Here is a 24581-nt window from a genome sequence, read left to right as displayed (position 1 = left end):
CAGCAGGAAATCAGAGGGATGCTCCAGCAAAGGGGATGGATGTGGCCTACACCGGATCCCTGGAGCAACACCTAGCCCATGGCAGAGCCATGTCAGCGAGCCCAGGGTGATTGGTACACAAAGAGAAAAGAGCTGGGTACCAACACCACATTGTCCTCCCCCTATCTCACAGCTGTTGGGGCTGCAGCAGCAGGACCACAGGTCTCAATCCCAGCTCTGGCACTTCCTCAATACATGACCCCATGTTGCTGCCTGTGTTTCCATGTCCCATCTCTGTAGACTATCCAGAGCAAGTGTTGGCTCACGCTTAGGTTTGCCCAAGGCGTGGCATAGCAGAGCCCTGCACCCCCGTCCATGGCTTGGCTGAGGGTGAAGCCACATCAGTGTCTGCAGGCAGCACCGCCTCCAGGTAATCCTGCACCAAAGGCCAAGCGGGGCAGCAGAAGGGGTGAGCGTCCTTTGAGGGGACATGGCATGCTATGCCCAACAAGGTTTGTCCTCTGCAAGGGAGTGTTGATGCAGCAGATGAAATAGCTTTTCTGCAAGGACACGGCAGCCTTTCAAAAGGTAGCAAATGCTTTCTCAGAGTGACTCAGTTACACGTTCCAAACTCCCAAACTACACAAATCTCTTGAGAAAATGCAAGTCAGTCAGAGAGAAATCTTGGAGCCACTTCAAACGTTTTGCCAATAATTCATGCAATGAGATTAAAAAGGCCATTTCTTCCTTTGCCAAGTACACAGAGACCAGAGTGTTCTCTATTGTGTAGGAACATCACAGCATGTAGCATTTGACAAGGAAAGGTCACCAGGGAGGGGCCACAACTCTTTTTTTAAGAGGCTGCTACTGGTGTCCTTTGGAAAAACTAGTTTTACTCTGTAGCAAAAGCCACAACTGAATGCACAGCTAACTGTGCTGAAATACCTGCCTGTGTTTTCTTTCAAAGACACTCTGTTGGAGGGTTCTCTGCTCTCTATCTGATCTGGGCCCAACCTTGCAGTGGTGTAAATCAGCAGACACACATTGATTTATCCTGTCTGAGCACTTTAGTGCTCTAACGCCACACTGCAGCAAGGCCAAGATACCAGGCAGCAGAAGCAAATCTGAGAGCAGAGGCTCAGGTTCAAAGGAGTCTTAGGGTACGATGTGCCTGATGTCCCCAGACTTCCAGCAACATAAGGCACCTTTTCGAGGGAGTAAGAAAGCTACCGGAAACTAGCCTTTAATCAGATGAGGTACGACAGGAAGAGACAGACAACTGGAGACACAAGCAAATGACCATAAATCTAGTGATGCTTCCCAAAATGCTTCTTCACCCACACTGATGGGTGGGTGAAAAACAAATTCCAGCCACAGTGGATCTTTTAGTATGCCTCACTCTCAAAGACAACAATTGGGGCCCCACAAAAATCCAGCCACAGCAAACATGCAGGCTGCAAGATGCAACATGAAGAACTTCCCTTGAAACACACAGAAAATCTCTGAAAAGTTTGCTGAATCGAGTGGAAAGTTTATGGGATGGGATAGACCTCAAAATACCATCAGAAATCTTTACCAAAAAACCACCAGGATGTAAGGACAGCTTGTGAGACACCACAACAGAAACATGGATCCAAAATGCCCTCTTATTGTAATCAAAATGGAGCCATTTCAACACGATCGATTTCACTGTGCCACTATCCATTTATCCCATGTGAAGTGAGAGATGGCCCTCAGCCCCAGCGGATTTAGCAAATGCAACAGGACGGTGAGGAACATGTTGGAGGTCTCTGAAAACATCACTATAAGCTGTCTGTACAAATTCCACAACAATCTCAGACATAGACCGTCCTCACAGTGAGACACTATAGTAGGACAAAGCCAGGCGGCAGGGCTATTAGAGGATCTGTGGAAGTAAGAATGCAGGAAATACCAGGCTGTCCAGCCAGTCTCAGCCCATAACCTGTCTCCAACAGTGACTGCAATTCAGGAAAAAAAACCAAAACAAAACAAGAAAAACCCCACCAAACTCTGCAAGAGGTAATTATATAACAAGCTACAAGTAACAAGATTTTCATGCAACTTCCTCCCCGCCACTGGCAGTTTCCAGCTGGCTCCTCCTCAGAGCAGACCCCATCCCTGACTTGAATGTACCTTTATACTTCAACATTTCCTTGTGATCCACCTGAAATAGCCCAACTCTTTTGCATCTTTCCACGATCGTGGCCTCATCAAATGGCTGTGCTGCAGAGTTTTGTCACTAACAGTGCACTGGGCTGAAATAAAAAAAAAAAAAAAATAAAATAAAAAAAAAAACCACAAACAAACAAAAAGTATTTTTTCTTTTTTTTTTTTTTTTGGTGAGTTACTACTAATTCAATTTCAGTGGCTGCCAATCACTGATTTCTAGAGAGGTCCATGAAAGGCTATTTGTTTTGTTACTGAGTAGACAGAAGGCATTCTGGTAGATGTTAAAGATTTTCTAGGAAATGGCAGGAGCATTAGAAAACCCTGTGGCAACAGCAGGATGACTTCCATTCGTGTGTGTCTGTGGAGAGAGAGCCTGGTGACTGTGGTTGATGGTACGACCCCTGGCACACTGGGAGGGCCTGTTTACTTCATAGCTGTGAACACGATTAATTGATGGAATTTGATTTCATTTGTAAACCCAATGAGCAGGGCTGATAGAGAGATACCAGTAAATCCCAGCAACTTCGCTGCTAGTTATGAAAATGCCACTTCCTCACCCGAATCAGCACAGGTTACACAACTGCTGTTTACACCAGCATCTGAGCACCCTGCCCACCACAGTTCACGCTATCAAGGAAGTGTCTGGTGGCAATACCTGTGATTACCTTGTAGGGGGCAGCTGTGACTCCTGGGAGACAGAAAATAGACCCTCCATTAAAAAATGAGAATTTTCACCTTAGTGGGGAACTTTCTTAGGATATATTGGGATGGAAGATGACATTACAGGCCCATTCATAAGAACTGCAATGTGATGTCTCCGTTCTAAAGGTCATCGGTGGCAAAGCCCACCAAGAAGTCAATGACATTTTTATATGTTTCTGGAATTGACTCATCACTGCCAGCCAGCAAATTCCAAAGACAAAAACCACCAAGAGTCGGGCTTGATGGCAAAATAAAAAAGCATGAGCATTACCTTGCGACACGCTACAAAATGGCAAAGGGATCAGACCTCGTTTAGAGATTATGAAGTGGATAGACAATGAGAAATCCCCATGGAAATACCGAGACTCTGCCATTTTTTTGTGTTGGTGGTTAACAGCTTGGTGGCTCCAGCAGATTGTGGGACCTGCAGCATGCATAGGGAAAGACTTGCAGAACTCTTGGAAGACACCATTTATTATTCAGCTGGAAACGCAGTTAACACCAGTGGGATTTGATCTCCCTCATAAATATGAACAATTTTTACTTAGAGCAGTCAAGTGACCACTAGGGCTTCTTCAGCCTGTGGGACTGCAGAGTACAGTTTTAAGCAGTTTTATTAACTTTAGTTTAAATCACTTTCAGGACCGATCCCCCTAAAGATCAAAGCTGTTCCATCATTTATACCTGGCAGGCAGTAAAACCCTTACGTAAATCTGTAAGTCCCCTTATTAAGTTTAACATTCATCACTTAACACCATGTAGAGTATGCCTGCCAGGCCCAGCTGGTCCCATCTGCATCTCTGTAGTGAGGATCCAAGGCTATGTAAAAGGAGTCAAAGGGTTTGTCTGATATCGCTTCCTCCAAAAGACACAGATGGGAGATGGCCCTTGGAGAGTGCATCCTTGCTCCCCATTTCATCTCTGCCCCCACGGTAACTATGTCTGAATTCCTTAAGTTACTAGGAAATCTCAGAGAGCCGCAGAACACATTTTGTGCCTAATGAGGCCTTGTTGGACCACAGTGTCATCAGACACTACCATGTCCTGCTAATGAGCTTCTCTCTGTGCAGTGTGGAGCCGCACTGAACTGAACTCTCCCCATAGGATGACATGCCGTGAACTGGCAGATTAAACTTTCCACTGGACCAGGGACAGTTGCAAGGCACTGGGATGGCATCCAACTTCTGCTAAGCAGAGTAGGGATCAAGAACATCAATTTATAACCAGCAGCCATCAATGAGGCGTAGGGAGTCATGTGTACAACATACACTTGGGGAAGAAGAGTGGGGACTAGAGAAGAGTTGATTTCACCTAATGTAGGGCAGGCAGGACACAGAAGCACCATATCCATCCACTAGAAAACAATATGGGAAAATACATGGGCAGGACCATCAGGCCTTTGAAAAGGAAAAAAAAAAAAAAAATAAAGAAAAGAAAATAAAAGAAAAAAGGAGGGGGGCAGAAAATAGATACGTCCTACTAATATTTGAAAGCAATACTTCCCCTGGTTGGGTTTAGAAAACATTTCTTGTACAGCCAAGGATGTTTGGAAGGAGATCCAGCAGCCCTAGGCAGGGGCCATAGTCACAAAAGGACAAATGGCCCATCCCTAGGAGATGACAAGTCTTGAACACAAACAGTGATAGAGGGAGCAATAGAGACAAGAATGTTTAAATTGTGTAGTAGCATGAACTACACAAGATTACAAGAGAAACACTAGGAGAGATGGATACCATCCAGAAGAAAACTACAGCTACCTAACACAACAGTTTCCCTTCTCCTTTGACTGGTGTAAGTGCAGAGTCTCTGCTATGTGATGTGCCAAATCATGTCTTTGGGAAACACTTTTTCCTGAAGTTTCCTCCTCTTTTTATTTATCTCTTTTCCCTTCTTCCTTTCTCCTGCTCTCCCCCTCCCTCCAGGCAGAGATATGTTTCTCTCAGCTGCTTCTGTGCCTGTGACTTTACTGCATGGGGGAAGTCAGTCCGGAAGGTCACCTCTTTCATCAAGTATTCTATTTGCATCCAAAATTGTATGTACATGAAAAATGTGGTCGTGTGTTGCACCTAGCTGCAGACGCAGATGAAATTCTGTGGAAAGCCTGATGCACACTAACCTTTGCAGATGGTGCAGCTATTGCTGAAAAATGGATTGCTTAATAAAGCATATCATCCGACATATTTGCTGCTTGGCTAGCCAAATAGAAGTTGTTTTTTGCACAAATTTCCTTGTCAAATTTGTCAATGTTCATGTCATTTTTGCTTTAGGTCACAGAGCAAGGTGCAAATTCTTGGCATCTTTACTAGTTGCAAGCCAATTTCGGCTATTTCTAACAATGAAGTGAATTTCTCTGAGGATAAGACACTCACTTTATGGGAAGGAAAGGAAAACAGCAGGAAGTGGATAATTTTTTTCTGGCATTTTTTGTTACTGCTTTCTTTCCTGTTGTTTTTCTCTTTCTTTCTGAGGGATAACGTTTGTATTCATTTACAGACCTTGTTAATTCATAGAAGAGAGAAAGAGCCCTTTTAGCTTGTTAAACCATTTATTTTGTTTGACTATTTGGTGCAAGATGCACACACATTTTTTGCACTGGTGCACATGAAATGTATCCCTTTGTGCAGGAAACTTGCAAGAGAAGACCCATTCCTTTGGCATTCTCCGATTTGGAAGGCAGGGAATTCTCCCCTTCCCACTGTCTGCTGGAAGAGTAATTTTTTTTTAAGTCTTACAGCCTCTTACACTAAAGGCCACATTATGTATCTGTTTAGTATGTTTTTCTACCTGCTATATATTCTTTGGCTCTGCCTACAGACACATCATGTTCCCTGCTCAGAAGCACAATTTTCAAACCTATTCCCTTCCTCCTGGTTTTCAGACCTTTTTGCTACATGGTCCCTTCCCTGACATAGTCAAGGCAAGCAGTTCCACTCCGCAGCAGAAGTTAAGAATGCTGTTTGCCATGTTTGCTACAACAGCAACCTCAGCTGGGGGAGCTTTTAAAAATGCAGCATGCTCTTTCTGCACTGCCATGAGGAAACAGAACCAATCCCAGGCACGGGGGTGCAGTCCATCAAGAGGGCCACATGGAACATAAGCAGCTCATGTAAGATAATATGGTTCATGTGTGGAAGGGCTGGAGCCTCATTCAAGCCCTTCCTCCTTCTCAAGGCATTGTCAAATCAGGTCATAGGAAAGAGGGCACTTCTGGGCCTCAGTGGCGCTTCAGAAGACCAGATCCTGCTCCTTCAGTTGTGCTGCATGCAGTGCTGGCAGCATCCACTTTGGGATACAGAGCTCCACATCCAGCCATCCACCCTGATATACCACATTTTATCCATCCCTCTACAAGGAGGGCTGCAATTTAGGTGTCAAGCATGGCATTTGTTTTGCATTTCCCATTTTGTTCAGTACCTCAGTGGATAGTGTTTCCATTTACTAGTAACAGATGCATTCCTCTCTGGGCTGTGCTGTATTCCTGCAGCAATTACGTTTCTGTTTGAAGAATTCATTTCTCCCTGAATTCCCACCCCGTACAAAGTCCTTTATCAAGTATAACCTTTTCCAAAGATGCACCATTTGCCAAGTGCATCCTCTAGTGATCTACGCCTATAAAAGGAGGACTTTGCTGCAGGACACATGCATCTGACATAATTCCATTTGCCTCCCAAATAGGCTGCCCGTTCAGCAAGTACATTCTTCTGCAAGGAACATTTTGTTTACAAGGTTTATTTTGTTAGCAGGTGTATTCCCACTAGTAAGTTTTCTGCTGCACCATTTTTTTTAAAGGTCTTGTTTGGTAGCCAGATAGCCGAGACTGCCTGTGATAAAGCCAGCACCAGTGATTAATAGCAAAGTCTCTGCCATTTTATTATTAATAGCAGTGTGTTGACTCAATTAAATCCAGCCTGCTTTTTTTGGCAGGCCTTCGCAATTATACATATCATTATGGGCTGCAGCCCAAATGCATCCTGGGAGTAGACCAGAACTCCACATTAACTTTTTCTGGCTCTCTCTTTGCAGGTTGGCCGCTGTAACATGTGGGCTATAACCAATCCGGGCTGCTTCGAGGATGGCAGAATAGAGAAAGAAGGACAAATGGCAGAGGTGGGGATCACACCTAGAAAGGCCATGCTCCCCCACAGCCATAAACAGCCTGGCAAGCACATCCTAATCCACCCCTCCACACTGAACCCCATAAACACAACATAATGTGTCTGGACAGTACCTGTTACTAGCAGGGGTGATTTTCCAGCATGCTGAGGGGAGTGTTCAGTAATCCCTTCCAAAACAGACTTGCAAGCAGGTTGGCCTGGCCTGAAGAGGCACTGAACTGAGCTTCAAACCTTTATTTTAAGACAGGCTCCAGCAACTTGTGTTTCATGGTGGTTAGAGACACATCTCTTCAGTAAAGGTGGAATATCCCAACTCAAAGTACCCCAAAGCTTGCTGTAGGCACACTCTAGTGCTGGACACACAGCTCCTACCCTCTGAAACCAGTTTGTTGGGAGGAAAGCCAGTCATTGGGCTAAGGCATAAAACTAGGACAAAGTCAAGTTAAGTTCTCAGCACTGACATGGACTCCATGTTTCATTGCAGGTGAGGCTTCTATTAATCCAAAGTCCTTGTGCATTTTCTGTAACCTCCAAACTCAAGAGATCCATGAGTCATTTGGATCGCTTGTTATTTGGGACCACCAAGCTTGGGTGGCCAAATCGTCAGCGGGGAGATGCAGAAATACGGGTAAGTTGCCTTACCTTGGGTTTTGAAGGAAGCCAGATTCTGGGGACCCTGAACAGTGGTGGAGTGAAGCACTTGTGGTTTTCCAAGAGTCTTTGGTGATGGTCAATCCATAAAATGATGTCCTGTAAATCATGGGAAAAAGCTCTTTTCGGATGTGAATCTCATTAAACTTGTCTATACAGCACCTAGCACAGTGAGAGTCTGATGTGAGTTTCAGGAGTTGCCACCACTCAGGTAACAAATCATAGTCACAAAGTGCTGGAGGAGCAAACAGGTCTGGCCCCTTGCAAAAGCAGCATATGTTGCCCAGCAGCACTGACCCATCAATGTCCTTTGCAGACTGGGTGGGCTTCATCTTCCTGCAACCTGCTAACCAGAACTGGCAACTGCAGTGATATCCTCTAGCACACATACGATCTATGATACCTCTCACTATGGCTGCTGGATTTTTCTTCCTAAGCCCACTGCTCTCTACAGCTGCAGATCTAGATTCTTCTCCTCAGTGGCACCTGGAAACATCCCACCTCACTGTGGACACCCAGGGCACCACCCCTCTTCATTAGAGGGCATTAGAGGAGATCCCACCAGTCATAGCTGAAGCCCCACAAGAACCAGTAGATTCCATTTCTCATTACCTCAACACAGGGAGCTTTGCAGCTGAAGGCTCTTTCCAGCTTGTGCTACTTCATCTTCCAGAAGCCCATTAAGACAGGAGGACACACTGTGCTTTTCATCCCAGCTTGGCCTGTCTCCATTCCTGTCATCCATCTGGTTTATTTGCTGGCATCAGACAGTCCACAGCTGTAGGGCTCTTGCTAAACCAGAGTGGAAGAGTTTAAGCACTTGGCCTATAATCTCCTCCCAGTGCCTGTAATGCCTTTATGGAAATAACTCTGCTGCTGTACAAGGGAGTGCAGAGGAGCTCTGCTGTCTATATTCCCCTGCAGTTGCAGAGAGGACTTCATTTGTACTCAGCTCCAGCCATTGACAAAGCTGATAGTTGCAGAGTGAGACTACAGCACTGAATATGGGTGCCAGACCATATGTTTCTCGCAGAGTTATAGATCTGACAGTCTGTGGAGTTCCTCAAAGAAACCTTCCGTTAGTCTGTGCAAACACTCCTTGTGAAGGGCAGGATGTAATTCTGTTTCTACAGACTCAGATGGTGGGTGGTTCCCCACCACCACCTCCCTTGCTTCTGCCTCCCCAAACAGTGGATTTCCCATCCCAAGGCCAAACTTTGGCAGGAAAAGTCTCTAAACTCCCTTTCTGAGGGCCAAAGCAGAGCTTGTGAAGAGTAAGTGCCTCCCTGAGGAACTTCAGCAACATGAGCAAACACCACCTGTGACAACACTGAGCTCAAGTGTCCTCGATGTGCCTGGGAAAGACCCAGGGAGTTCTGGCAGAGAGGACAGCATGCACACATAGCAGTGGGAAGAGGGGACCAGGAGGACTGATGTAGATATTAGGGGGTTTTCTCCAACCTGTGTTTCTTCCCAGACAAAAGAAGCTGCAGATCCATGGCTGTGGCTCACAGGAGTGCCTCTCCTAGCAGTATCCCTGCTTTGCCCGTGCATATAGCAATAAGAAAGACAAACACAACTCTGGTTGATGATCTTCAGAAATCTGCTTAAAGAAGATGTACACTTCATGAACTAGGTGAATACAGTAGCCGTGTCCGCATGATGACTGGAGAAATGCCGCTTTGTTTAACAATATCTTCAGAATCTGAGACTTTTTCTGTTCTTGTCTCAACAGGAATCTCATTTTGATTTTTAGATATATAGCACTGCTCATCTATGGAGCTGGGCAGAGGAAAAGGACTTTTTTTGCAGGATAGAAGCAACAGTCAATTCTCTTCCAAACACACATGCTTGCCCCAATACCATATAAACCAGACCGAGACTGACTCGTGTCTCAAACATGGGAGAATGGGACGTAAGCATTACTCTAGAAAATCCAGCTACAGTCCAGCACCCAAAGTTTCATTATATAGAGCATCACATCTGCTCTAGACAGTCGGCTACTAACTTCCAGTGTGATGTCAGCAGTTCCCTCACTTCAAGGCCTTTTTATTTTTAAAGGCAATGCCAGACAGTTAGAGAAGCCGAAGTTCTTGAGCCCATTGGTAATAAAGCAGAATGCTTATTACCTCAGTGAATAAGTTTGCCGTCCTCTGAGACTTCCCTAAACCCCAGGATGAGCGACCACCAGGGAGGAGATGATCAGACATTTGCAGGGGCTGTCCCTGTCGCCCCAGGACCAGTTAGCAGGAACTGAGCTGTTATTTCTTCTCTGTTAGCAGTTACGGCAGGAGCTTCCTTGCCTTGTGGCTGAGGCTGTGTTGTACCAATGACTCACAGAACATAACTAAACCATGTAAAATGTCATCCTGTGTTTGCCATTAATAAGCTTTCAATTAATAATACAAATTTCCAAGAATACCTCAAGCCTGAAACTCAGTGCTGTGCTGCGTAGCAGAGCCAATCAGGGTGCTCTCAGAGTCAAGTCACAATTAAGTAGATTTGCTTTCCAGGAGAGATCACTCCTTGCTGTTGCAGTTGGAAAACCCCAATCCCAGCACACATACAGATGACACTGCCTCATATGGGATAAGACCTTCCTGTGATACTTAGAGGATCCCAGGAAAGCTTTCAGACTGGAGTGAAAAACTTTTACTTCGAAATATCACAAGACCTGATTCTGCTTGCTTGCTGGTGTTAAGTTACCCACTGATGTACATGGGGCTGATCAGCTGCAAAATCAGGAAGACAAGAACTGGACCTGTGTTTAGGAGGGCCACAAACAGAGTCAAATGCATCCAAAATCACACATACCATTGGGATGCTGGCTGATGACAGATCTTCCACCACATATGCAGCTTTTCAATACTCAGTGTATACACATCAGCTTTTTCCTTTTTCTCAGCACAAGTACAAAGGAAACCATGGGCAGATTTAGGCTTGTGTCAAACACATATCAGCCTTTCTGAAGGCAGATCTAAAAAGCATGGGGACACGGCCTAGGCCATGTATATGCCCCTCACATACAAGGGGAGCATATACAAGGGACATATTGCTGCCTAGCCAGGCCCTGCACCCAGCTCACCTTACCTGGAGGGAAATATTCCTCTCTGTGCTATGCAGACAAAGCCACTCAGTATCCCCAAGGGCATTCTCTCACACACAGAGAGCAAGGCATCTTCCTCATCCCACCCCAGCATCACCTGTGCAACTCCTTCCCTGTGCCTACAGTCATACACAATAGCTTACTGTCTGTACACATCTATGTCCACAACACACATACCCTCTCAGCAAGCAGGCATGCAGATAGACGTGCTCACACACATACACACCCCCACACACACCACCCCCAGGAGGAGCTCCAGGTACTGAGAGGTAATCCTCTTGGCTCAGAGAGCCTGGTGAATGGAATAATTAATTTTCTGATGAGCAAGAATATCACGCAAAGGCAGCCACCCGGACATGGTGGAATATTTCCAGACAATATCCATGTGATCCGGATATTTGGATTCACCCATCTCCAGCTTCTGCTCTCAGCAGTGCTGATGACAGCAAAGCTGAGCTCACTGCGCTGATTGGGAAGGCCTCCCGGATCTGGCTGCCTGGCCTGGATGGTAGAAGACAGCTAAACTGCTGTGCATAGCCCTCTCCTCCTTACCACCAAAGACAGAGACACCTTGCCAGCTCCCATCCCTCAACCTACTGCTCCCACATAAAACTAACTGCCCCCCAACACCTGCCCCCAACTCTGTTCTCTGAGGCAGAGGAGAGAATTGCACAAGCGGCATCAGTCTGTTCAAACCTGACAGTCCGACCTGGCGGAGAATTAAGGGCAAGTCTCTGATGCAAGGACACCAGTTCTCTAGGCTGCAAATAGAACTTCTATCAGCCCCCAGTTTCCTCCCATCATAGCTCAAGTCAGTTTGCTATCCTCCATCTTACAAAAAGAGATTAAAATGCTTGTGGAGGGCAACTACAGACCCTAATCCTAGGGGACAGAGGGAGCTTAGAGAAGAACAGGGGATGCTAGGCAGAATGGTATTCTTAGTGGTTTGAATTGCACCCAAAGCCAGAGGATTCCCAGTTACAGAGCTATGATCTTCCTAAAGACTAAGACACACAGCTATTTGCTTCCGTACAAATGTTCAACCAGTGTTGGTTTAGCATAATTGATTGGTTTAGACAGAAACAGAAAAAACGAGCTTACCTTGCTGGAGATTCAAGTCTTATTCCTAGCTCTGCCTTCAGCTCTGCATGTGACCATGGACAAGTCACCTCTCTTCCGCAGCTTAAAAGTTAACACAAAAATACTTGGCTTGAATGTTTTGCCTGTAAACTCCTCAGATCACAAGCTCCTCAAGATCTGTGGTCAAGAGCCAGACCAAGACAGCACTAGTTGCCTTATAGTCAAAAGGATCCCCTGGTGCTGTAGCAAAAGCACCAGCATGTGTGGCTAGAGACTCACAGATGTGGTCATTTGCACACTGCCCAAGATATGCATGTCTATCTGTGCTCCTTGCATGGTGCCAACACATGTCACATAAGCAGTCTCTGTACATACCCCACCTCTGAAGTGCTTTTACCTTGGAATTCACATCAGGGAAGAAAATACCTGGCACAACTCTTTCCAGAAGACCTGAGGCCAAGAACTTAACTGTATAGTCTTAGAGGAGAATTTGCTGAGGATTTTCACAAGAGCTCAAGTCCAAACCAAACTTCAATGTGATAAAGTTGGCTTTCCATTGTGTAGGTCGAGTTCTATCAACGTGCTGGTTCTGATCCTTCCCAGTGCACTTGGATCTTTGATTTTTTTTATCCACATTTCTGACACTTAGAAATATTGCTTGGCTTTTACTTGGAACTGGCAACTTTAACACTCCTTTGTGTGTATGAGAAATGTCTTAATCATCTTCTCTTTTTCTCTAAGAGAAGCTAGGAAAAGAACTCAGGGGAAATATCTTACTGTAAAATTGAGGCTTACAAGTAAAAGCAGAGTCATTAAATGAAAAGCTAAAGGTCCTTAATCATGCTGAACTTGTTTTTTCAGATCCTGGGGTTGTTGTCCATCCACAAGAGCTCAGTATGTCGCTATTTATATTTGCTAATAGGTCCCACAAAAGAGAGAAAGAATTGTTGTGTGATTGCCCCAGTCCAGAGTACATCGGGAAATTCCCACGGATATATACAATACAGAAATGAACAAAGACATCCAAATATCTGCCTAATAAAAGATACATCTAGCTTTTCAAAGAGTGACATACCGATGCGATGAGGAATTAGTCAAACCCCTGGATTACATCTGGGTTCAAACTCCAATCTGCTCATGCTAATGTGACTTCCCAGCCTTGCATGGATGGGCTGAAGCTGCTCTGCCCAAGATCCTGGGATTAAAAAACAAAAACACCACAGGTGGAGTTTTCAATACTACCAAGGGAGCTTAGGAGTGCCAGTCAGTGAGATGTGTGCTCCTATGCCCCTCCACAGCTTTGGAAGACTTCCAGCCTTAGGAGTAAAACAAAAGCAGAGGATATATAAGGCTGTTAGGCCAATGAAGCTTATTTTTTTCCACCTTCTATTTATACTTTGGTTTCACTGCAGATTGATTTCACATTGCTGCATCTTTCAGATATGCATATACACAGGCACATTTAATATATAAGCAAACGTATATACAAGAGACCTAGGCATGGAGTGTGTTTATACGTGTAAAGCAACTGGGTATTTACAAGCTGTTTCTAAGCTTATAATATACATTGTTATTATGAACTGCTTCATTAACCTGTCAATCAGATTGTTTTCTCTCTTTCACCCCTCTTCTGTGTTACTCTGTTTTGGAAGTGAAGCGTGTGTGTGTGTGTGTGTTTGTGTGTGTGTCAAGTGTATTATTTCAGACAGTACAGACACACAGACACACATGGATGCATGCCCAGAAATTAATATGGTTTCATTGCTGCCTCCCCAGGAGCTTGGCTCTGCCCTACCCTCTGGACTTCGCCAACCATGGAGATGCCTCACAGGGTCATTTATCACCCAGCCCCCGGTCAGTGGCACTGGGGTCCCAACGTTGCTTCCCCAGGCAGGCTGGCTGCTGCATGGGAGGAGGGACCTGGCTGCAGCCTGTTTGCAGTTTGGAAGCACTGCTGATGGGCTAGTCCCCAATAAACCCCCCAAAAGTGCTGATGTGCCGAAAGCAGCTGACACTGATGGATCTGCTCTCATCTTGCCTTTCAGTTCCCCTGCAAGAGAGAAGAGAGAGAGGAAGAGAAACAAAGGCAGAGATTAACTCTTTTGTCACAGAGCTCTGCAGTTTTACAAGGCAAGATAAAGCTGCTGTCCAGGTTGGGTGCAGATGGGACCAGCTCAGCACAGCCTGTCTGATTCTCCATGGAGTCCAATCCAGGGATAAAAAAAGCCTGAACTGCTTTACTGACAGGGCCAGTGCTGCCTAACTGAGCCTTGTAACTTCCCTTGCGCTTGCAACCACAGCCAGGGACGCCTGGACATGGTCCTGGGCAGCTGGTTTGAGCAGGGGGTTCAGACAAGATGCAAAGGACTAGCAACATATCCACGTGGATGTGCCTTTTACCAATATGGTGACATGAAGAGTTTAACGCAAATACAGACAGAGGTTCACTCCATCTCTTTCAGTGCTTTTGCACAGCTGTATTTAGCACTGGCAATGTCACAGGTACAACAGGACCCCAAATTCTCACATGTCCCAGCTGTAGGACCATATGCCTTCAGAAAGGCAAACTGTTCTACCTTAAGTCTGAGCACACAAGCAGATGCCTGTATTAATACTACTAGCAAGAGAGTAACATTAATAATATGAGTCCTAATTACCATTAGTAAAAATGTTCTTCTGCCCAGGGAAAAACTGATGTCAGCTGTAACTTTTATTTTCATCGATTTGGAGAGAGGAGGAGGGATACTTTTTGTGGATTCTTATCAAAAACAAACAAACAGAAAACCACAAACAACCAAAACACACACACACACACAAAAATCCATATTTAAAATGTGATGATTTTCCAGTTTCAGCAGAAACTTCCGAAGAGCGTATTTTTCTTTTAAGTTCAGATTTTTAAAGAGAGACACTCTGTGTCACTAAAAATCCATTTTTCCAGTGGGAAACACTGCCAAGCTCTAATACCACACAGCTCTAATTCTTGACTGGATTTTTCAAGCCTTGCTTTGCCCTGCATTTGTGTTGCACAGTTCACAAATATTCCTAGCAGCTCGAGGCAAACTAGTCGCTGGTTAAAGTACAAATTGGCAGGAATAAAGGGGGCAGGAGCCAGCTGCAGCTGAATGTTAGGGATGTTTTGGGGCTTCTGATCAGGATTGGGGCCTTGCGGTGCTGAGCCCTATGCAGCTTTACAAACACACAGAAGGCACCTGTCAGATCTGCAATCCATCCATCGTAAAGCACATCAATAAAGATAAGTACATTACACTTGGACACTGACACACTCCAAAACACAAACACGTCACCACAGCAAAAACTCCTGCTCTCACATACACTCGGCTGCACATGCAATCCTTCCTGAAGCACAAACTAGACCTCCAAGTCAACAAAAAGAAAATGGGGGGTTAAGGGGAAGAGTCTTGAGATTTTTTTTTAATTCCTAGAGAAAAAAAATGGCCTTTTAAAAGAAAAATGATAATAACAAGAAAAATAATAACTTTAAAAAGCAGCATTTCCTGAGGAAATCTTGACATGCTTTTTGCCACATCTTTTCAGTTTTTGTCTATGATTCCAAATTTCCTCCTAATGAAAAATTCTGAAAGCTAAATCAGGTTCCCAGAATCTAAAAGGAGCTTGTAGAATACTGCTCCTGTCTAGAGGATGTTTTAAAATGGAATCTGAAGAGTTTGTTCTAAAGCCTGAAAACAACTTCGAAATTTCAAAGTTTCCCACCACACACAACAAAAATCATGTCACCATGTCAAATGCAGGCAGCCTAGGAAGCAAACCCACCAAAGAATTATCTATCATGTCTTCACATGTCTTTAATAAAATCTTGGTCTAAAATCTATCCACAATCCACAATCTGAAACACACAGAGATGAAATATTGTGTTCTCTTGGCATCTTACAGTTTGATGAACCATTTGTGTAATCTTTGCTGCATTTCACATTCTCAGTAGCACACTTTTCTAGGGGAATAATTTTCAACTTTATCTGTGGGCTCTTAAAAAACAAAACAAAACAAAACAAAAGGTCAGCCTCAGAAGGTCTTCAAAGAAATCTGTAGATTGTTGTACAGCTGAACTCGCCTTTTTCAGTAACTTTTGCAGACTCACCTAGCAACAGCCTAAGGTCCCCAGGTCTACCCTGTGGACCCTGAAACTGATACTAGCTGCTGTAACAAAGGGCTGCTTGGGCTGCCTGAATGGCAGTCATGGATGTTTCTAGTGGCAGGGTTAGCCAGCCCCAGGCTGCAAACACCTCTGAACAAAACCTGTCTCCATCTCCGAGCGCTGACAGCACTGAGAGGTGCTTCAGCAGGACACTCGAGCAAGTGCCCGCCTTCACACACCTGAGGAGTGCTGATGGAAAGGTGAATTCCTCATGCGCCGCAGGTCAGGAACATGTGTAAGCTGCAGAGAAGCAGAGTCCTCAACAGCCGCTGCCACGCTGCTGCTGCCAGTGCACGCCAGCCAGCCACCCGAGCCCTGCACCGGGGAGGGCGCCCGGGCAGAAGAGGACTTGGCTCTCCAGCCACGCACCCACCTCAGTGCCCTCCACTCCCAGCAAGACCACAAGGGTCCATTTATTCTAAGATATGAAAATTGTGTTGTTGTGGTTTTTTTGTTTGTTTGTTTGGTTTTTTTTATTGTGCTTTAATGAAACCCTGTTTATTCTAGGCTTTTAATTCTTTCCATCTATTACGTTTAGACAACTCATTAACAATCATTTGTTATCATTAGACTTCAATTTTAAGCTCCTTTTCCCCAGAGGAGGCAATGCAGTGCTTTTAAACATATTTGCATCATAAACAATTTCAGGGCCCTGTGTGCCATCTATTAGCCTGGCCTTCCCGCTCTTCTTTCCAGCCCTTCTGATTACTCGGACTGGAAAGTGCACAAGGAGCCTTGCTGAGATTTTGGCCAGGTCCAGGGTAATACACGTTTCTCCCAGGCCTGGAGCCATGAAAGATTCTGCATTAGGACAGCAGTTTGGTGCATTAATAGCAAACTCTTGAAATCCCAGGTTCTGTAATGGTGAGCTGCTCTTTCCACTGGGATTAATGACTACATGCTGCAGCTGAATTCATTAGGGCCTGTTAAAGATAGCGTGCTAGTCTAGGATAATGCGTGGGCCTCATTCTGTTCATTTATGGTTGTTCAGCTCCATTGGATTTAGTGAAGTCATTCCTGATTTGCAGCAGGGTCCCTCGTGTGCATGCTAGATAAGCACTACGTCACACTTTGCATTTATTGACAGCTCCCAGCGGGCAAAAATCTGAGCCCTGTTATGTCATGTAAATCCAGATCAACATTCACTGAGGCTGCAAGGCATCCCTGGGATATGAAGTAGCATCAGCATGCATGGAGTGTGGCCTGTATGACGAAACGTTCTCTCTTAGAAGGGAAGTGCCTTAAGTTGTACAGAAAGCAGGAAAAGAGTTGCCTTTCCCCTGCCAGTTTTTCCAAGGTTTGTTTTGTGCTATATTTATCATATGCTGCTCATCACCAACCCTGACAAATAAAATGCAGAATTAAAAGAAGAAATTACTAACCTGGAATTTTTTTAATGTACATTTTTATCTCCAAAACCTCATTCCAAATTATGCTAAAAAAATATTGATGTGACAGCCATGTTCACTCTTTCTCACATCCCAATGAACAATCCAATGATATATCTGTTTAGAAGAAGTTTATATCGTATTAGTAGCATTTCTAGATCATCTCTGTCCATACCAAGTCTTGTGCTGGAGCTAATGCATTGTCACTGTTGTCCTGATACCCTGAGTTTGGCCTTTTAAAGTTCACCTGGTGATGCTATCCCATGTACAGTAACATGACAAGAATGTACATTTTGGAGCTATTGTGTTTCACTAGAGTCCCTGCACTCACAGATTGAAGTCCAAAAGAAAACTGCTGTCCAAAGGCCTTTGTTCTGCATAGCTCTAAGCTTGTTCTCAACTTTAAAGACCTTGAGGCCATTCACAGGCCTTTCGCTTGTCCAAAAGCTCCTTCACATCACCAAGTGCAAAGGAGGTGATGCACAGAGTCAGATTTTGGTGGCTAGAGTACACACACAGGGGAACAGCAGGCTGGGCCAGAACACCTGTTACAGCTTTCTATGTGGATGCCTGCAGCCTAAAAGAAGATGAAAAAAAGTTCACACATAATATTGCAGACTGTTCATGGAGTTTTTATACTTCCAATGAACTCTACAGACTGTGCTAGAGATCATGATGATCCCAGCTGCAAGGCTCCACCCTGCATGCTAAGTAAATTCCTGTAATTTTCTATTCTTCCTGTTATTATTCTGATCCAATTAAAGTCATTGCAGTTAAGTGAAAAGTCATGATTGGCTAATTGGATTTGGGAAGGCAGAACACCCATCAGGGGCCAGGTTTAATTTAGGTTTCCTTAAAATTTCTAAAGCCACTGTCAGGGTAGAAGAGGCAAGCTCCATCCTTGGTTAACTCCGGCTCAGAGAAAAGGGATTAGACAGTTGCTGAGTGAGCTCCCTGCTGCCTTGTGTCCATGGAGCTTTCCAATTCCGATGCCTGTGTCAGCATCTTTCTTTTTTTTTGGAATCTGCCCCCTGCAATGGTCCTTTACATATCTCCCACATGCTCCTTCTAAGTCTCTTGTCCCAAGTCTGGTCCTGCACCATTCACCATCTCTCCTGCTTTCTCTAAATATCAGTGAAGCCCCCTCCCCAAAAACCGGATCTCCCATGTTTTTGAGGGATACTTCTGTGCAAGTCTTGTACATGATTGCACCTGCAGTTCTGGAGGTGGGATGTGACTCAAACTTCTCTGAAGTCGAGTGGAAGAGGTTCAGCATATGGAGAGCTCTAAATGCTTCTCCAAACACTGACTGTTCAACTCCATCCAAGTGCCCTAGATGCACACCCCATGGGCTCCAATCATGCAGTGAAATGAATACAATAGGAGATCAGTTTCCATGACTATTTGTGAACAACCAGAAGCTTATCTCTGACATTTCCAACATAAACCATTCAAAAATATTGTGCTATATTTGCTAAAACCAGACTGTTCAGTGAAAGTAATTCAAATGTTTATAATATCACAGATCCTGAGTACCTCCTGAATTTTAAGCTTCTAACAAGTTCTCAGGATATTTATTCTGATTGACACCCACCTTGGACATAGAAACATTGAAAAGATAACAAACTGAAAGGACAGTTGAAATTGTCATATGATCACCTTATTCTAAGAGCTGGGAGTTTCAGAAACCCAGTGGTTTTCACAAAACATGCAATAAAAATAGAAGAGTTACTAACATTACCACATAACTGTACAATAAGCTACTTGCATAAGACCAGTAACAATCAAGAAATATATCCTAACAAACATTAACAAAAGTAAGCAATAGTTGAAATGGAATCTAAATTCCCAGTTTCAGAGTACTTTCAAAATACCTTTCTGTTTTTCATGCCTGAGCATTCAGAAAAAATCAGGCATTTCCAATTTTGCACCCAAAACACAAGACTTTCAAGATCACTGGGCATTTTAAGAAACTTGGCTATTACTATTTGTAAATATTTGCAGCATCAAGTGCTGGGAAGAGGAATCACTACCTGACATACCTCTGCTCCTACTGAAACAGAAGCGATGAAGAGGATTACCCAAAGAAATAGATCCCTTCTTTCGTACCTGTTGCATTTTTTTAAGAAATCATTATTTTTATTTTGGTTGACAACTGTGATGTAAATATACTCCCTGTCCCACTATTTCTAACTCCCTTGAAGATTTTTCATGGCTCATTTCAACTGAATATTCTTTGCAAGCCCAGCTCTTCCACCCAAGGATGTTGCTATCAAAAAAAATTTAACATCATTGTTGCTTTTACACAAATACTTAACACATGCTTTCTTCCCAATGGCTTTGTCAGTATTGGACTACAAGCCAGAAACTGCCAGGACCCAAGTTCCCAGCTCTTCCTGATCTTGGCATTGATTGCCTTTCAGAACCCAGCCCCTGAGGCTTCGCAGTTGGATCCTGAAAAGAAGAAGGGCCCCTCCTTAAAATCACAGTCCGTGCAAGTTTGTGTCTTCCATGAAAATTAACATGCTGGACAGCAGATGGGACAAACACATGCTAGAGGCCAGATCCTTATGTTGGTTACACCAGCATCATCTGCAAACTTGAGAGAACAAGGGCAAACAACGGAACTAGAGCAATTTACATGAGCAGTAGGTCTGCCCTCCTGCTGGCTAACAGTAACAGTTTGGATTTTCAGGCAAGGTGAGAGAGAAATAAATCCCTTATCAAAAATTCCAGCCCACTACTTGAGAGGATCCATGCTGTGATATACCATAGCTGATTCAGATGCTTTAAAAAACAAACAAACGAACAAAACAAACAAAAAAACCAACAACACATCAGTTTACCAAGCAACAGGCTCCACAACTGCTTTTGGAGAGCCACACCACCCCTAGAGATACAGAGGTGACTTAATTTTACCTTCTGCTCCACATGCCTGATTTACACCTCCTAAAAATACCTGCACATGGTGAAAATATTCACGGTGCAGTCTCATGGAAGTTTCCAGTAGCATCCTGCAAAGGAGCAAAGCAGACAGTGTTCAGACAGTGCACTGAAGAAGGATGCATGACACTTTGCAAACAAAGCACTTCCTCCTTGGGAAGCCTTGACCTCTTTGAATGCAAGACCCAGATCCTGAACCAATTTTCTCCCTGCTGCCCAACTGTCCCTTAATTCTTGACCACATTGATTTGAAGACACTAATTTCCTCTTACCATTTCTCTTTCACAGCTTTTGTCTGACCACCCTCAAGGCCAGATGGACCATGCAACTTTGTGGTTCTATCCAAGTCTTCCACTTCTCCTGAAATTTTCACACATCCTTCTCTTTGGGATACAAAGTCTTCAGTTCCTTCCACTCAAATTACACATAAACACTGTTCATTCATTCCTTTGTGCTTTTCAAAAGGAATTGGCACTTAACCTCCTGAGGATGCTGTGAAAATTCCAGTTGGATGCTAGGAAGAGTAGGGATTATCTGCCTAGATAGTCAGACCTGCGAGACACTCTTGGTTTCTGACAACCATGAATTCACAATAAGCACCTCTGCTTTTGGATACTCCAGTAAGTGTAGCACAAAGATTTCTGTGATCCCAGGTCAAACCTGTCTCCTTCATGGACAGGTTCTCTGGACACATCTGGCACGTTATGAAATTAATTTCCATTGAGCTTGATCCAATGTTCATCAAAGTCAATAGTGACATTTCCTGGGTCATGCCAGAGGTCCAGTAATGCTCCATACCTTCCCATATGTAATCATTTAATTACCTCCCACTAATTACCTCTGTAGGGAGCTTTAAGACATTAAGGCTGCAATACCTCTTCCTCATGCTCCCTGGATCAAGCCTCCTCTTCAGGAGAAGGCGACTGGCCTGACCCATGTTATAGGGAGGGTTTGCAGGCCCCTCATTGACCCGTAAGATACTCAATAGCAAGCAAGTGGAAAATATACTTATCATTACTTCTCTTGATCGGGATCTATTTCCTGAAGGACTCTTTGGAGTATCTATGCGTACATGGATACAAGCCTGTACGTATGTCTAAAGACAACTGACCCCAAAGGTCAAAGATGACTGCTACTCTAAAAAAAACCCAAAAATTAAGCTCTCAGCTCAACTTCAAGGAAGAGGCAAAAGAAAATGATCAGAGAGAGCGAGAAAGCAAGAGAGACAGAGATAAAGAGAAAAAACCAAGGGGAAGATGATTTTCTATCAACAAAACAGCAGGGACGAATTCTAGTTCATCTCATCGAAAACGTCTCCTTCCTGTGCAGACACTGCCTGGAGCCAGCACTAATCTCCCAGATTAAAGCCTTTTAATAGCAATTAGCCCTCTCTGCACTAACCCACTGGACACTCCACTGCATATTTGGGAAAGGGGGGAGGCTGGAGGGAGTGTCACCAACAGTTTAACAGTTTAAGTGCCCTGATGCATCCAAATGCTTGTCTTCCACACACAGATTTGCATGTAGGCCAGGACACCATGGCAGAAAAACCTGTTTGGATTGCAGCAGAGAATGGGACCACAACAGCTAGATCTGGGTCTTGCATGTGTAAATACTTGGGTGAGTGGAATTTCAGGAGGTGGAATTTCAGAATGGCATCATGGCAAGCCAGAAGCATTAGCCAACTACAGTCAGAAGCACTGACCTACCACCAGCTCCAAGGACTACCCAGCTGGCAACAAGAGACAGCCACAGGCAACAAGATGTCCTTAGAGCTACCTTCATGCTACCAGCCTGCTGAAGCAGCCTTGGTACTGCTCTTCCCTAAGACAGCTTCCACTATCCCTGGAGAAAAGGAGAGGGAGAGATACTTTTTAAATTGTTTTTGGTTGGTTCATTTCCATATCCCATCCAAGGCCTTGTGTGACCTCTCTGTGAGTGTTTACAGGAAACACGAGCTGGTACCGCATCTGGGTCTGGCAGTAGGAGCAGCTCCTACCTCCTGCACAGGGTGGGAGGCAGCCAGATCAGTATGCTAAGAAACCCAGGTCCTACAGAAATGACCTCAGATTGCATACCAGTCCCCATTAATAAAATTAGCAGCTTGGCTGAAACAGTTGAGAGGGGAGAAAAGGAAAGTAGAGGACACTGGTGTGAAACAGCAGTCTCTGCACAGAGACTCTGAACTTCCCAAATGACAAGCCAAGCAGAATTTCTTGGAAGGAGCCACATCAGCTGCCCTTTGAGCTATTAGACCACACAAACAGGACAGAGAAAAACCTTCCATGAGGTGACTGCAGGGAGGGGAGGGAAACTACCCTGAGCTATTATTATCCTCTCCCCCATGAACAGTGGGAGCTGCCAGAACCCCTGCACAACCCTGTGGTGGCCCCCACCCTCTAACACACACACACAACATCCATAGGGGTAGTGCAATTACTATTCAGGCTGGGGGCTGAAGATAGTCTCCTGGCCCTTCTTCTAATGTAAGGTTATTGTAATTGATATGAAGGTAATTGATAATGTGTTACGGTGAATAATGTCTTCAATTTTCTGCTAAATCCCATTTTTGTAGCCATCTGGGCTCCTCCAACTGCCCCCCTGGGACGCAGAGTAATAGATAGTAATTATTCTCAAGTCATTTACTTTTTCAAAGTGTTTAGTGCTTATCTGTTTTACAATTAAAATGGAAACGACCCTGATTCACTTCCTTTCTTTTTTATTTAAATAGCATTCACACACACACACACTCTCCTACATGCACTGGAGCCTGGAGGGTGTGTGCCTCTATGTGTGAGTGCATGTGTGCATGCATATTACTGTCATATAGAAACATACAGGACAGAGGTACGCAGTTCATCATGCACCTTCACTCTAAGGCACTGTGAGAACACAATCACACAACACCAAGAAATACAAATTGCGTTCCTTCCCCCATACTGATGCCTGTCCCCATAGTGATGCTCAGAGTGAATGCCACAAACACCCCACAGAAACACCCCTGGGGAGGGGCACATCCTGCAGACAACTTAACAATGCAACACCTCACAACATGCTCTAGGAACACATCACTAAATACGCCTATCTGACCCATGTCTGGGGACCAGACATTTCTACAGGATCAGCCACTGATCTAGAAATCAACTGTGAGTGCATCAAAGTGATAACATTTCACTCCAATACCAGTAATTTGTATAAAGATAAACCTGCAAGTCGTAACGACACAGCTATACCTGGAAGAATACAGCTAGGCATACAAAAGTAGAGACCCATGTTAATAAAGAGTATATGCCAGAATACACATGTAAATAAACTAATGTAAGCTATTAATTGCACCACCAATGAAAAGCTCTGCACAGCAGCTAAACCTACTTCAGTATATGATCCAAACCTTCCCAGCATTAGCAGAATTCCTTCGGGTCCTGCCTCAGCTTGTGGTATGCCAGGTGAGATGTAAACGAGCATATCCATGATGTTCATGGGGAGCTACCACGCTGGATTTAAGGATCACAGTAACATTTGTAGCCTAAGCCTTCATAACCAATGCATAGGAACATCTGCAGCTGCAAACTACCTCAATGAAATTCCGGCAAGGAGAGCTAATAGGAAAATGGTCCAGGAAGTTTCCTGAGGCCAATATTTGGGCAAGAAAATCCAACCCATTTGAAGTTGAGCTCCAACACACACAAATAAATGCGGGGGAAATGCTGCTGCTTCTATGTTGTTTTGAGAAGGAACCTGGACGAGGCACTGCATCAGATCCAGGCAGTCATGGCCTATGGTACTTCAGAATGAGACTGTACAGAGCCAGTGCCCTGCCATGCTTTCCCATCACCCTCTCCGTTACCAGCATGCAGAGTTCTCTGACTGCAGCAAAAATTACCTCAATACATCTTAAAGTTTCTGCCTTTACCCCAGCATCCTACAAAGACGTGTTCAGGCAGGTACAGGCTGGTGCTGAAGCAGAAGCTGAGGGAAGTGAAGATGGTAAGGATCCTGGGAAAACCCTCTGTAGTGTTTTATAGACTCCAGGTTGCAAGCACTCATCCAGAACTCCAAGATCAAGCCTTTTAAAGATGACAGCTCACATCCAGTCATGATTCAGAACAAATGAGTGGTTGGCATCTGAAACAGACTTCCGTATCTGAAGACAAATTCCAAATTCAGGCAACTATTTTGGGAAAATCTTTACGGTACTGAATTTGGATTATAAACCAGATCTTCCCAGACACATACCCATACCCTTGGAG

The 24581-nt window shown here is 44.4% G+C and overlaps 1 protein-coding gene and 1 long non-coding RNA gene across 3 annotated transcripts in view; both read right to left on the bottom strand.

Annotated features, from left to right (window-relative positions):
* The window catches only part of LOC139828498 (uncharacterized), a 26704-nt gene extending 16303 nt beyond the window's left edge, over positions 1–10401 (bottom strand). For both annotated transcript variants that reach the window (XR_011740175.1, XR_011740176.1), the window contains exons 1-4: positions 9099–10401; positions 8250–8429; positions 7629–7736; positions 2134–2255 (exon numbers count right to left, since the gene is read on the bottom strand). This is a non-coding gene — a long non-coding RNA (uncharacterized lncRNA). The remainder of the gene's footprint in view (positions 1–2133; positions 2256–7628; positions 7737–8249; positions 8430–9098) is intronic.
* The window catches only part of SEC31B (SEC31 homolog B, COPII coat complex component), a 255192-nt gene that overhangs the window by 179934 nt on the left and 50677 nt on the right, over positions 1–24581 (bottom strand). The gene's annotated exons all lie outside the window — the stretch shown is intronic.

The sequence above is a fragment of the Patagioenas fasciata genome, chromosome 8 (genome assembly GCF_037038585.1).
Source record: "Patagioenas fasciata isolate bPatFas1 chromosome 8, bPatFas1.hap1, whole genome shotgun sequence".
Lineage (NCBI taxonomy): Eukaryota > Metazoa > Chordata > Aves > Columbiformes > Columbidae > Patagioenas > Patagioenas fasciata.
The sequence above is the reverse complement of the archived record's forward strand: the minus strand, read 5'-3'. Positions and strand labels throughout refer to the sequence as shown.